The sequence below is a fragment of the Vicia villosa genome, linkage group LG6 (genome assembly GCF_029867415.1).
Source record: "Vicia villosa cultivar HV-30 ecotype Madison, WI linkage group LG6, Vvil1.0, whole genome shotgun sequence".
Classification (NCBI taxonomy): domain Eukaryota; kingdom Viridiplantae; phylum Streptophyta; class Magnoliopsida; order Fabales; family Fabaceae; genus Vicia; species Vicia villosa.
In genome coordinates this window covers 158,996,241-159,008,914 of record NC_081185.1, presented here as the reverse complement: position 1 = coordinate 159,008,914, position 12,674 = coordinate 158,996,241, and the positions used below count along the sequence as shown (strand labels likewise).

Below are 12,674 nucleotides of genomic sequence, written 5' to 3'. Positions count from 1 at the left end.
CTCTCCCCCACTTAGGATATTTTCGTCCTCGAAAATCTATGCAACACAACCACTCTCAACGTCATATCCCGCTTCAGCTGCGCCACTCTGATCACCCATCTTAATTCACCGTCCTTATCGAAGTTCCTATCACTTATACGGTTCGCAAGCTTCAACCAAGTTTCATACTTTCTTTAGCATCTATCACTTTGAACATCATTAAGATAGCAAGATACGTACATAACATCCAATACAATTCCGTCTACTATTAACAAGAGATTAAGGGTGATCAAGTCCTCAATTTGTCAATAGATATCCGACAATCATAATGGAGTATAACCACCATTACTAACTACAATAGTGTTCCTCTAAACTTATACTTACTAAAAGTACCATACTTCAACAATTTCCAAAATCATCCGTACACGTTAACACCAACGTCTTGCAGCTACATACTACTACACATCCTGTGATAATACCCCATCAAAATTCCTTTATGCTTTCTTCAACATTTCTTATCCTTGAAATCCTATTCTTCGCATTCCCAACAACTTCCACAACTCTTATAATTACTTACTAATAATCCAAAACAAGATCTACAACAATTCGCCACTATAATCATTCTCATTCAATATAAATTGCACCTCTATGCATTTTCTGTCACCGTCGCATTCTTACAAATATTACCTTTCATTCCTTATCAATATTTTACATTCTTCTTCACCTTTTCAATTTTCAGCAAGAATCACCCAACTTCAAAAACAATTATTTCTTCCAATACAGACCTCCTAAGCATAAAGTTATATTCCAAAATGAAGGGAATTTTGTGTAGATTCCAGAACTTCAAGAATCACCCACATCCTAGTTACGAATAAAAAGTTATCATCCTTGCAATGGGACTGGTTCAGAATTTTCATATGCAGAATTTTCCAAAAAGTCAGCATCAGACTCAAATATTAAAACACACTTTTCTCCCTCTTCACAAACTTCCTGAAGACAAATCTTATATGCAAACTGTAGAGAATTTTGTAAGCTTTCCAAAAAGTCCATAATTGCTTCAATCAGAATCACGAGTAAAAAGTTATGCTCCTTTTTCTGACAGTTGCTCCATAATTGCAAAAATCAGAATTTGAGATTGATAACATAAGTTCCATCCCCCCTCTCTCTCTTGCTTCCAAGATCTACCAACATCCTTTCTTGTCATCCAAATACGAAAATAACCCGACTTTAATTCGACTATACTCAAGACATACCATCTACCGAATTAATCCATCAACTATCATTCCCATTGGAATAATTTCTCATTCTCAATCAATTCATCATCCATAATCTACGCACATCTCAAACTCGACTGATACGAAATTCATGAGTCCATAATCTCTCCGGTTTGCAACAACATCGCTTCAATAACGTTTACACTCTCACAATTAACATCATCTTGAACCGACTTCTACATACTAACAACACGTCCGGGAGACAAGCCTCTCCCCCACTTATTTCAAACCAACACCTGCAACAAACAACTAGAAAGCAACAAGTACTGACAGTGCCTCACACACTTGTCGCGTACAGAGGAATAAACAATATTAGACAACACTGGCCGGATAGACTGACCTGCTCTGATACCACTAATGTAACACCCCATTTTCTACCCAACAATTATATTAAAATCAGAGTGCGGAAAATTTCAAACAATAAAACAGGATGTCACATTTCAACATAAAACAATAAATAGTCATGTATTTCTTTTGATATTTGATACATAGCATTCGACATCTACAAATTTTAAAATTATAATTCATACACAATTTTATTCAACTAGATCAAACTTCAACTTATAATTATTCATCAACTTTTATTTAACTAAAAACAACTTAAAACAACGGTAAATCACTTCTTATTATTCAACTTGAATTTCAATAGCTATAATAATAATACAACAACAAAACAACAAATACAATCATAATCCCATCCCGAGTGCTACGTATCAGAGCAAGACACCAACTCGACTAACGACAACTAAAGACTTCATAAAATCACTTCAAACTTCCACCGCTATCTTGAGTACCTGTTCGTTTCCCATTTGTAGAAGAAACATCATTCAGAAGGGGTGAGATATCGAAAAATATAAACAAAAGTATGATAATTAATATATTAGACAGGAATCATATAATCATCACCACTTTCAAATAACGGTTATAATAATACTATAGCAACAACAGTTATAACAACAACTTTAGCAACAATTTGTAACAACAATTATAACATCCATCAGCAACAACAATTATCACAATAATTACAATAATTATTTCGCAACTCAAACCAACACAACTTATATCAACAGCAACTCATAACAACATTAACTTCACAACGACTCAAAATGCGACACAACTATGCAAATCCACGTGGTACCATTTGGAGCAGAACTCCCAACTTAAACAGATGCCAGGTTATCGAGGCATTTCAACAAGGCATAAGCCTTCAACGTGGTGCCATCAAGGCCAACTTAAACAGGTGCCATCGAGGCCAACATAAACAATGCAATGTATGCCATGCAACATCAACCACAACGACAACCAGAACAACAAACAATGAAACAACAACTTAATCATGCAACAAATTGCATCAACGTAATCCAACATTGGTCGTTTGACCTACAACTTAATCAACAACAACACATACAATTCAACATTGGTCATAGGACCTATAATCAACAATGTTCATAGATCGGACGAAATCAACTTACACAATTGTACCTGCAATTCAACCTATTCGACGTAATTATAACAATACAAAATCAACCAAGGTACCTACTAATTTATACGAACTACCCCGTCAATTTCCAACTAATTCCAGTTAATTAATTATACCGCTTAAATTTACTATTGTGACTAACCGGTACTGTTTTCATTAACTGCCGTCACTACTACTTAATAATGTCCATAAACCGGGACAAATCATCATAGTTTCACTTCACCTGCAAATTCACATTTTTATAAGTTCAAAACATCTCTACAAACATTTTTATTAATTTATTCTATATTGTTAACTCGTGACAAATTATAATAACTTATAATTATAACTCGACAGAGTTTTCAAGGAACTCTAAACAACTCTATATTAATCTTTACAACTCTAAAGGGCTCAATAATACTCTACTATACTCTACTGAAACTCTTACATGTAGGAGTAACTCCTATGAACCTAATTGACTAATGGTCTGACTCAAATAATAATAAAACAACTCTAAAGGGTCAAATACCTTTAATTTTAATTCTACGGCTCATCCGATTTAACTCTAAATCCACAACTCTAACAACCCTATTGATAACTCTAACAGGATTAAAAATAACTTAAGTTAGACAATAAGCCAAATATTCATCTCTAACTCAAAACTCTTATTAATATTACACTAGTAAATTATTATTATTATTATTATTATTATTATTATTATTATTATTATTATTATTATATTATATTAATTTATACTAATCAATTATTTATATATTAGCAACTAGAACTAGAGATATTAAAACTGGTTTTCTTAATTGACGGTACAGTACATGAAAAATTGGTTTCATCTAGCAAAACAGAATAGATATGGCAATGCATGATATTCCCAGCCGCTAAAGTACCGAGTCATATAATAATAACGAAACGCTACCGTGAATATATGTTATATACATAAATATAATAATTAGCCAATACATATATGGATGAAACGCTACACCGAATATATTTACACATAAATGAAGTGACGCTATACCGGACTACCGGATCAATATCAATACAATTTCAACAACGACGGTCAAAATTTTTATTCAGAATCAAACACTAAGATTTCAACACAAACACAGTAGGAAAATCAATAACTCCAATCCCACATACCAATTATCATAATCCCAGTTATAAGATTCAAACCCCACCCTTACCTTATATATGGAGATCGCCTCTAAAATCCGATCGAGTGCAAGCCTTTGTCCTTTTTCCCCGAAATCCACGATCAGTTCCTCCTCTGCCAAAACCTCGTTCCTATTTGTCTTCAACTCTGTTTCACGATCTATTCTCCAACAACTTCCAAAACCCCTATTTTCCAATTAACTCAAATAATAATAATAATTCTATTATTCCTTAATGGGCTTATTTCTTACACCCCTCAATTGCTTCCTACAACCACACCACACCACAATCCAACTCAATTAATTAAATAAGATAGTCAAATAAATAAATAAATAATATTATTCTTAATATTATTCCTCTGATTTAACCGACTAAAATCTAACTTTAACTCGATAATTCAAACACGCTTCTTAACAAATAATACCGTCAAATCCAACTACTCCGATAAATTCTCAACTTCTTCTAAATCCAATGATTAAATCCTTAATAATTTAATTAAATAATTAATTAAATTCGGGGTGTTACACTCGTGAAGTTTTAGCAAGGTTTGGAATGGAAGAAAGCAATGCTGTTAAAAATCCAATTGTGTCGGGAATGAAGCTCACAAAAGATGAGAATGGCGAGAAGGTGGATGCAACTATGTTCAAGCAAATGATTGGGAGTCTTATGTATCTAACAATGACCAGGCCCGATTTAATGTATGAAGTATGTCTCATAAGTCGATTCATGAAAAATCCAAGGATGTCACATTGGCTTGCTGCGAAGAGGATCTTAAGAAAAGCAGCAATACGAGACTTATGGCATTCACAAATAGCGACTACGCTGACGATTTGGATGATTGGAGAAGCGCAACAGGCTGTGTATTTTTTATAGGGTCCGGTGCAATTTCTTGGGCATCGAAAAAGCAACCTGTTGTCGCCCTTTCCACCACTGAGGCAAAATATATTGCCGCTGCCTTTTGTGCTTGTCAATGTAAGTGGATTAGAAGGATCTTATAGAAGATTGGAGCTGAAGAAGAGTCTACAACTGTCATTCATTATGACAATTGTAATACGGTGAACTGACTTTTTATTAATCGAAATGTCGCGGTTAAGCAAGAGTCGCCACCGACTTTTATTTTATCCAAACAAATTTAGAAAGGCAAAAAGAAACAGAAAAAACCTTTTAAAGAAAATCTGAGTTCGGGGGGTAATTTATGCAAAGGGAAGGTGTAAGGCACCCTTTGCATCCATGGTTTTCCATGGGCTCTTAATTGCTTTGCTTGCTCGTTTGTTTAGAAAATGTAGATGTAGGGACTTTAGCTCGTAAATGAGCGTAGCCCTTTTGAAAAATTGTGAGAAAGAATATTAAAGATGAGCATTGCAAGGCAATTAGGGGCAATTACCTTAAACTCAGATGATAGGTCTCTTTTAGCCTTTCAGAATGAAAGGGTCTATCCTTGCCATAAGAGGGCAGGAAGCCTTTCGTTTGGAGGTTGAAGGGTCGTCGAAGCATCCTTTGCCATGAGACTGTCCCATGCCATAGAAGGGCAGGTAGTCTAAGGCAAGAATCAGAATAAGCCATTTTTGTTAGGCAACCAGAAGATACCTCAGCCTTTTCCGTAGGCAACTTCCGAGGGTCGAGGTCATTTTTGTGTATCGAAGGCAGCATCATTTAGGGTCGTATGACCTTTTAATTATCGAGGCAACAGGCTGAGGTATCCTCATATTCGAGGGACATGGCTTATTCTGCAAAAACACGAGGCAACAGGAAACAAGGCAACAGGCAACAAGGCAACAGAGAGGTTACCCAAAAGCGCGCGTGTGTGCACCAATCATGTGATTATATTCAATTATATTATCTTGTAAATAGGTGATTCTAAATTCAATTCATGGTTGCCACTCCCTATTTTACTAACCACGCAGATAATATAAGGCAAGAAACAGTAATATGGGGGAGGGAAATTGTAACCAGCGGATCCCTTAATAGGGTTTGACACAAGTAATAATTAAACAGAAAAATAAAAGGTTAGGGTTTAGGGTTACCAAACTCGTGGCTTTGGCATTTTGACAAACCCTGGAAAAGGCAAACAAAATAGGGTGAGTGTATGGCTAATTCAGAGGCGAACAGGATTGACCCTAACCTTAATTTAAAATATAAATCAAATATAATTTAAATTAAATTAAATTAAATTACTTAACTTCGCGTTTTGGAATAGGCGCGTATTCGGAAGGCATTGGAAAGACAATCCTGAAAAGGCACAGAAAAAAATACTTTAGTGTATTGGAATGTTCGTAATAAACCCTGATTAGGTATGATTTTAATAAGAAAATATGAATAATTTAATTAATTATTGGTCTCGCGACCTAATTAATTAAATCAGGATAAGAAAATAAAATCGAATGCAAAAATAATTTTTGTGAATTTTTTGGAACAAATAAGAATTTTTGAATAACCATAAGTAATCAAATACAATTAAATAAATAAATAAGTGAATAAGAAAAGTAAAATAAATATTATATATTAATAAATAAATATAAGTAAAGAAAACAAATATTATAAATATTTAAATAACTAGATAAATAAGTATATAAAATAAATAAATAAATAAATAAATATTTATTATAAAAAAGTTTTTGAAATAAAAATATAATAGCTTTTATTTTATTAGGGAAGAAAGAAAGAAAGAATTTCAAACAATAAATATATATATTATAAACTAAATAAATAGGCTGTATAATTAAAATTAAAAAAAATTCTAAAATACTTAACTTCTGATCAGGTGTGACACGCGTGTGCATTCCATGGTGCGCCTGCAGGCTCAGATCCATTGGATTGACTGGATGATCAGATGGAAGGCTGCGATGATGAGGGAGCACCATAGCGCGTGTTTCATAACGCACCGAATCCCAGGATACAAAACTCTTCAACGCGCCTTTTCTGTTTGAAATCAGCCAATCACAGGACGACACGAGGTCATCCCCAACCTCCAGCCGTCGTATTAGGTCTGTAAATGGTCTATGGCTACAGACGCGTTCGTAGCTACAAAGTGCTTCATGCGAATACCTGCAAACGTACCTAAAAATATTTCGCGAGGCCATGGATGATCTCGTATCGGTCTCACGAATCCAACCATGGCCTTAATTCGGCGTGAAAGTCCCTGTACAGAGAAACCCTAAAACGAAGCCCTAATCTCCTACAATGGCATATCTCGATACGAATGTGCAAACAATATACAAACTATACAGAAACGTTAAGCACAACATACCAAACATTATGATGCAATCAAAACATGCATATGAGCCATGGATTAGAGTAATCGAGCCAATTTTCAGATGAACAAACCGTGAGTCATTACCTTGTATTCTTGGGATTCTGAGACTCGATTTTGATTGCAAAAGCTTCCTTAGATGTCCAGGTGTAGTTTGCAATCAACAGGATCGTTTGAATCGGTCTGCAATTGAGAATTGAAGTTTTGATTTTTCTTGAATTTGAAGACTCGGATTAGGGCTCTTGGACTACAAAAATTCCTCCCCTAATGATCTGTTCCACTTGTGTATATATAGAGGGACGTATTAGGGTTGATAATTGAATCAAATCTCCTTTAATCTTTGATTTGCATATTGGGAAAATTTGATTGGAAATAAGTTATGAAACTTTCTAAAATAGGCCAATATTGATTCAATCTTGTCCAATGTTATTCATGCACGAAATTAGATTGATTTTGGAATATATTTGATGATTAAAATAGATCCAAATCACATCTTTGATAAAATATTTGATTTTCTAGTAATTTATTTGATTTTAATCATTTTTAAATGAATTAAAAATTCATAATAAATCAAATAAGTCATAGAATTTCGTGGGAAAGAGTTTTTGGGCCTTTGGATACTTGGGGATCAAGATTGAACCAAAATAAATTGGGCTTATTTTGTAAAGAATCCAAGTTCTTTCCCATTTTTCCTTCAAAATAACCTAACTTTGACAAGGCCTATCTCCCTCAATTTTTGAGGTATGGAAGTGTTCTAAGACATTTTGGAAACCTTAGAGAGTCCTCTAATCAATGTCTTTGGTTCCATATCAAAATTATTTTCCATTCTCATTTTATACCCTTTTGAAAAGAGTGTCTTCTTGTTGACTTTTGAAAAGGACCTATAATGTATGAAGCCATATCTCTTAGATTATTGACCTATGAGCTTTAATTCTTGGACCATTGGATAGAGGAATGAATTCCCTTCAAAATGAGCTTTGGTGGGAATTTTTCTGATGAAGTATGAATATTTGGTGAATTTTCAAAGTTTGGTTAACTTTTTCAGTTTATGCCCAAAATAGTAACTTTTGACTTTTGACTTTTCTGATCTTTCCTTGTATCATCATGATCAACCCTTGATCAAATGATGATTTTAGGGTTATGAGGGTGTTGTTGACCAAATACCTTGAACTTTGACTGTATATTGACTTGAAATGACTATTTTGCCCTTGAGAGTCGACTGTTGACCTAATCAGGATTTGAGGGACCCAATTTGCTCTGATTGATTTGAAACTTTATATGGAGATACTTTGGGATGTTGGTGACCCTATGGAACCACCTTGAGCCATTGATTCAATGATTTTCCATTGAATTAATCAAACCCTAGTTCAGAGCTTTTGTATAGGAGAGTGTGTTTAGAGGCTTTGCATATGGATTTGAAACTTGAGTAGGAGAAATAATGTGGGCAAATTTTGGGGTATGACAACAGTAATTTGACGATTGCTTTGTCCAAACATTCAGTCCTTCACGAGAAAAGTAAGCATATCGAAGTAAGGTTTCATTATCTCAGAGAGTTGGTGAATGGCGAAAATGTTGAGCTGGAGTGTTGTGCAACAGAAAACCAAGTTGCGGATATCTTTACGAAGCCGTTGAAGCAGGAGTAGTTTGAGAAGCTGAGAGCATTAATTTGAATTGTTAACTTGTCTGAAGTAAGCTTAATTCAGGAGAGTTAAGCTCAAGGGAGGGTATGTTTGAGTTTGAATTTGTCTTAGTTGAATAAGTCATATACGGTTACGTAGTGGAGTCTGTTTCCTAGTTTCTAGTTATAGTGGAGTTTGGTTCCTAGTTTCTAGTTGTTTCCGTTATTTCTTTGTTTCTCTTGTAAAGCTATATAATGACATTGTCTTTGGTTTAATAAAGTATCACTTTCAGCTTCATAGTTAACAATGATCTATCTGGGTGTATGGGGAAGACTCTATCTGGTTTGGAAAGAACATTTCATGTAAATTAGAAAAGGGTTATTATCATTTTTGCCCTTGCCATATGGGCGACATTTGGTTTACCTCCCTGTAATTTTTATTTTGTAAAATTAACCTCGCCAAATGAAGATTTTATCGTTTTAGACCTTTCCAAAAAATGGTACACGCTATTTGCTTATGTGGCGTGTTGATTGTGTATTTGTTTTAATCTTTTAATTCAAATATGCTGATGTGACTTTATTATACTTATTTTGAATTATTTTAATTGCCACATAGACATTTTATTTATTATTATTTTAAGTTTTCAAAATTTAAAAGATAGAAATTATAAAATTTTGTGAATAGTGGGTTTTGTTTTAATCAATAGAATTTGATTAATTCAAAAAACACTCTATACACGGCGATCGCTCACGATCCAGCCAAAGAACAAAACTAGTAAACAAAAACAACTAAGCGCCTACACCTATAGCATAAGCATAGCTAACTGTTTCCTATATTTCTTAGCATTCCAAAGTCTATACACAAGAATATCTATAATCTCTTTATCAATGTCACCTATGTGATTTCTCAGACCAAACACAATCTAATTCCTCACTTTCCATAAAGCATAGACAGTTTCAGTAATAGCACTCTTCAAGAGTGTCGCTCTCCAACTTCTGCCCTTGCAATTTCTAGTTGTCCATAAAAGTTCCCTATCCTAATCCATAGGAGAATGAGTAATATTGATCCAACTCAGGACTCTTTCCCAGATACCTCTAAGACGAATGCAGCAGAAGAAGAGGTGACTAATGGTTTCTTGTTGCGAACAGAACACACACCTATCATCTTGGATCAAACCAAACCTCTTCATCCTCTCTTTCGTTGCCAATCTCCCATTATAGGCTAACCAAAATATGAAAACAGATCTAGGTCGGGCAAAATTACCAAACATCAAATGCTTCCACACAGGTTTCACATCCGTGGCAAGCAGATTTATGTAGAGGCTCTTCAAATGAATCCTATTACCTCTACCAGCATGAGAAGCATCCAACTCTTGATATAATTGTCTAGCATAGAGCAGTTCCTTAAACAGCCAAGAGTAACTCTCTTTTATGGGAACCTGCATAATATCTGCATTCTTCAAATAGTATTCATGAATCCACTTAATCCAGAGAGAATCAGTCTTTCTGTGCAAGTTCCAAAGCAGCTTGATCATACATAGCTTATTCCATGATTCCAGGTAGATAATACTCATGCCACCATAAGCTTTTGGCTTGCACACCTTCTTCCAGGCCAGGGGAGATTTTCTGGATGCAACCTTTTCACCTGTCCATAAAAAACTACGGCAAATTGAGTCGATACGATGGAGGACTTCCTTAGGAATAGGCAGAACTTGTATCCAGAAATTAACCACTGCTAACAGGACACTCTTAATCAACATCACTCTACCCGCATAGGTAAGAAGCTTTGAACTCCAATGAGTGACTTTCTGGACAATTTTCTCAATCAGCACAAGGTAATGTTTGATAGCCAACTTTTTGCTAGTTAAAGGGAGACCTAGATACCTAAAAGGCAGCACACCTTCCCTAAAACCAGAGTGTTCGCTAGTGATCTTCATCCTCTCACACTTTGAATGATACTTGAAGTTGGGTAGATTGTCAAGTTGGAAGAGCAGTCTTGTGAGGTACTCCATCATAATCACAAAAAGGAGGGGAGACAAGGGGTCACCTTGTCTGATCCCCCTCTTAGCAGACATACTTTGAGAGTATTCACCATTTATATGAAACCTGTAGGACACTGTAGACACAGACAACATGATCCACTTAGTAAATCTAGCAGGGACCCCTAACTCCAACAAGATGCTTTCCAGGGCTTTCCAGTCTACCATATCGTATGCCTTTTGTAAGTCAATCTGCATCATACCTTTGGGGGTGGAATACTTCCTCTCATACCCTCTGATTAACTCATAAGCCAGTAAAACATGATCTTGCAAGTGTTGACCTTTTACAAAGGCAGCCTGGTTCTTAGAGATAATAGTTGGCAAGACAGACCCTAATCTCCCAGTTAAAACTTTAGAGATTATTTTGTAGATGTCGGTACAACAGGATATTGGACGATAATCCTTAGCAGCCTTAGCCAAACTGTGTTTAGGGGTGAGAGCTATGACTGCAGTGTTGAAACCATGGTGCAATCTCCCATGAGCAAAGAAATCCAGCACATCCCTACACACATCATCACCCACAATGCTCCAAGTCTTCTTGAAAAACCTGGCTCCAAATCCATCAATGCCAGGGGTTTTGTTATCCCCAATACCATTAAGAGCCTCATAAATTTCCTCCTTGGTGATAGGTTTTATAAGGAACTCCCTCTGGTCACAAGACAGTTGTGCTCCCTGTCTAAGGGCAAGAACATTCACTCCCTCAAGAGCCATCTCTGCAGTGCCCATAATGTCTGTATAGTACCTCAACACCTCTGCCTCAATATCTTGCTGCTCATGAACCACAGTCCCATATTCCATGCTCAAACTTCTAATGCAATGCTGCTTTTGTCTTTGTTTAATAGAGGCATAAAAGTATTTATTGTTGCCATCACCTGCCCTAATCCAGTCAATTTTAGCCCTTTGACTGATATCCAGATGTTCCAATTCTGCCAAAGAGAATGAGTTGAAATTTAAAACTCTATTCAAATGAATCACATTAGGATTGAAAAGGATAAATTTTCTACGTTAAATGTAATGCAATTATACTTCGATATGTTTTTCAAAAGGTGCCAAATTTAATGGCATATAGTGGTTGTAATAATGGTATATTGATTTTAGAATTTTATCTACTATGAAGTCATGATAAATATCTATGCTTTTTCAATAGTGGATCCATGTGATTCTAGTTAAATATTAATTGATTTTCATAATTATGACAGGAGCTAGAGCAATGATATATCGTGATTTTGTGCATACGTATTTTTCTAAAAAGTGTCACTCTATGCATATTAGATTATATGTTATGTATCAAATTTTCATCATACTACCATGCTCTCTCTTATTTTTCGTAGCAGATTTATTGTCGGACTACCATGCTCTCTCTGATTTTGTGAACGATTGTGCCCTGAGTAAGCCTCAGGATGTAGACGCAGATGCAATGGTTGAGGCGTCCTTGGTTGGTACTTGATCTAAATTTTAAATTTTTGGACACCAATTATATGTAGTTGGTTTGATAATGTTTATCAGAATATTAAATTTTTTGACACCGATTTTGACGTTTGATAATCTTATTGATAATTCATGAAATTGCACAACCTGACAGTAACTACCAAATGTGTCCGTACACCCATTGAATTGCTTGTGTAGCAAAACGATCTTAAGCTGAAAAACACTTTTATTTTGCTTGCAAGCTAAACAATTATTTTTAATAAATGTTGAGTTTTTAGTTTTGTTCGTTGATTTGAGTTGGGTTATTATTAATATAGGTGATAAGGATGTCAATGCTAATGAGTCTGCAAATCTTCACATCGATTACTCTCCAATCGTTAAAGTGAAGACATTGCATGTCAGCTCCTCCATCCCAGCCACAAAGAGCTCGTTCTTCTACAAGGTGGACGTCTCTTGTTTA

At 35.2% G+C, this 12,674-nt stretch overlaps 1 pseudogene; it reads left to right on the top strand.

Annotated features, from left to right (window-relative positions):
• LOC131615145 (BTB/POZ domain-containing protein POB1-like) overlaps positions 1-12,674 on the top strand; it is a 38,538-nt pseudogene that overhangs the window by 14,918 nt on the left and 10,946 nt on the right.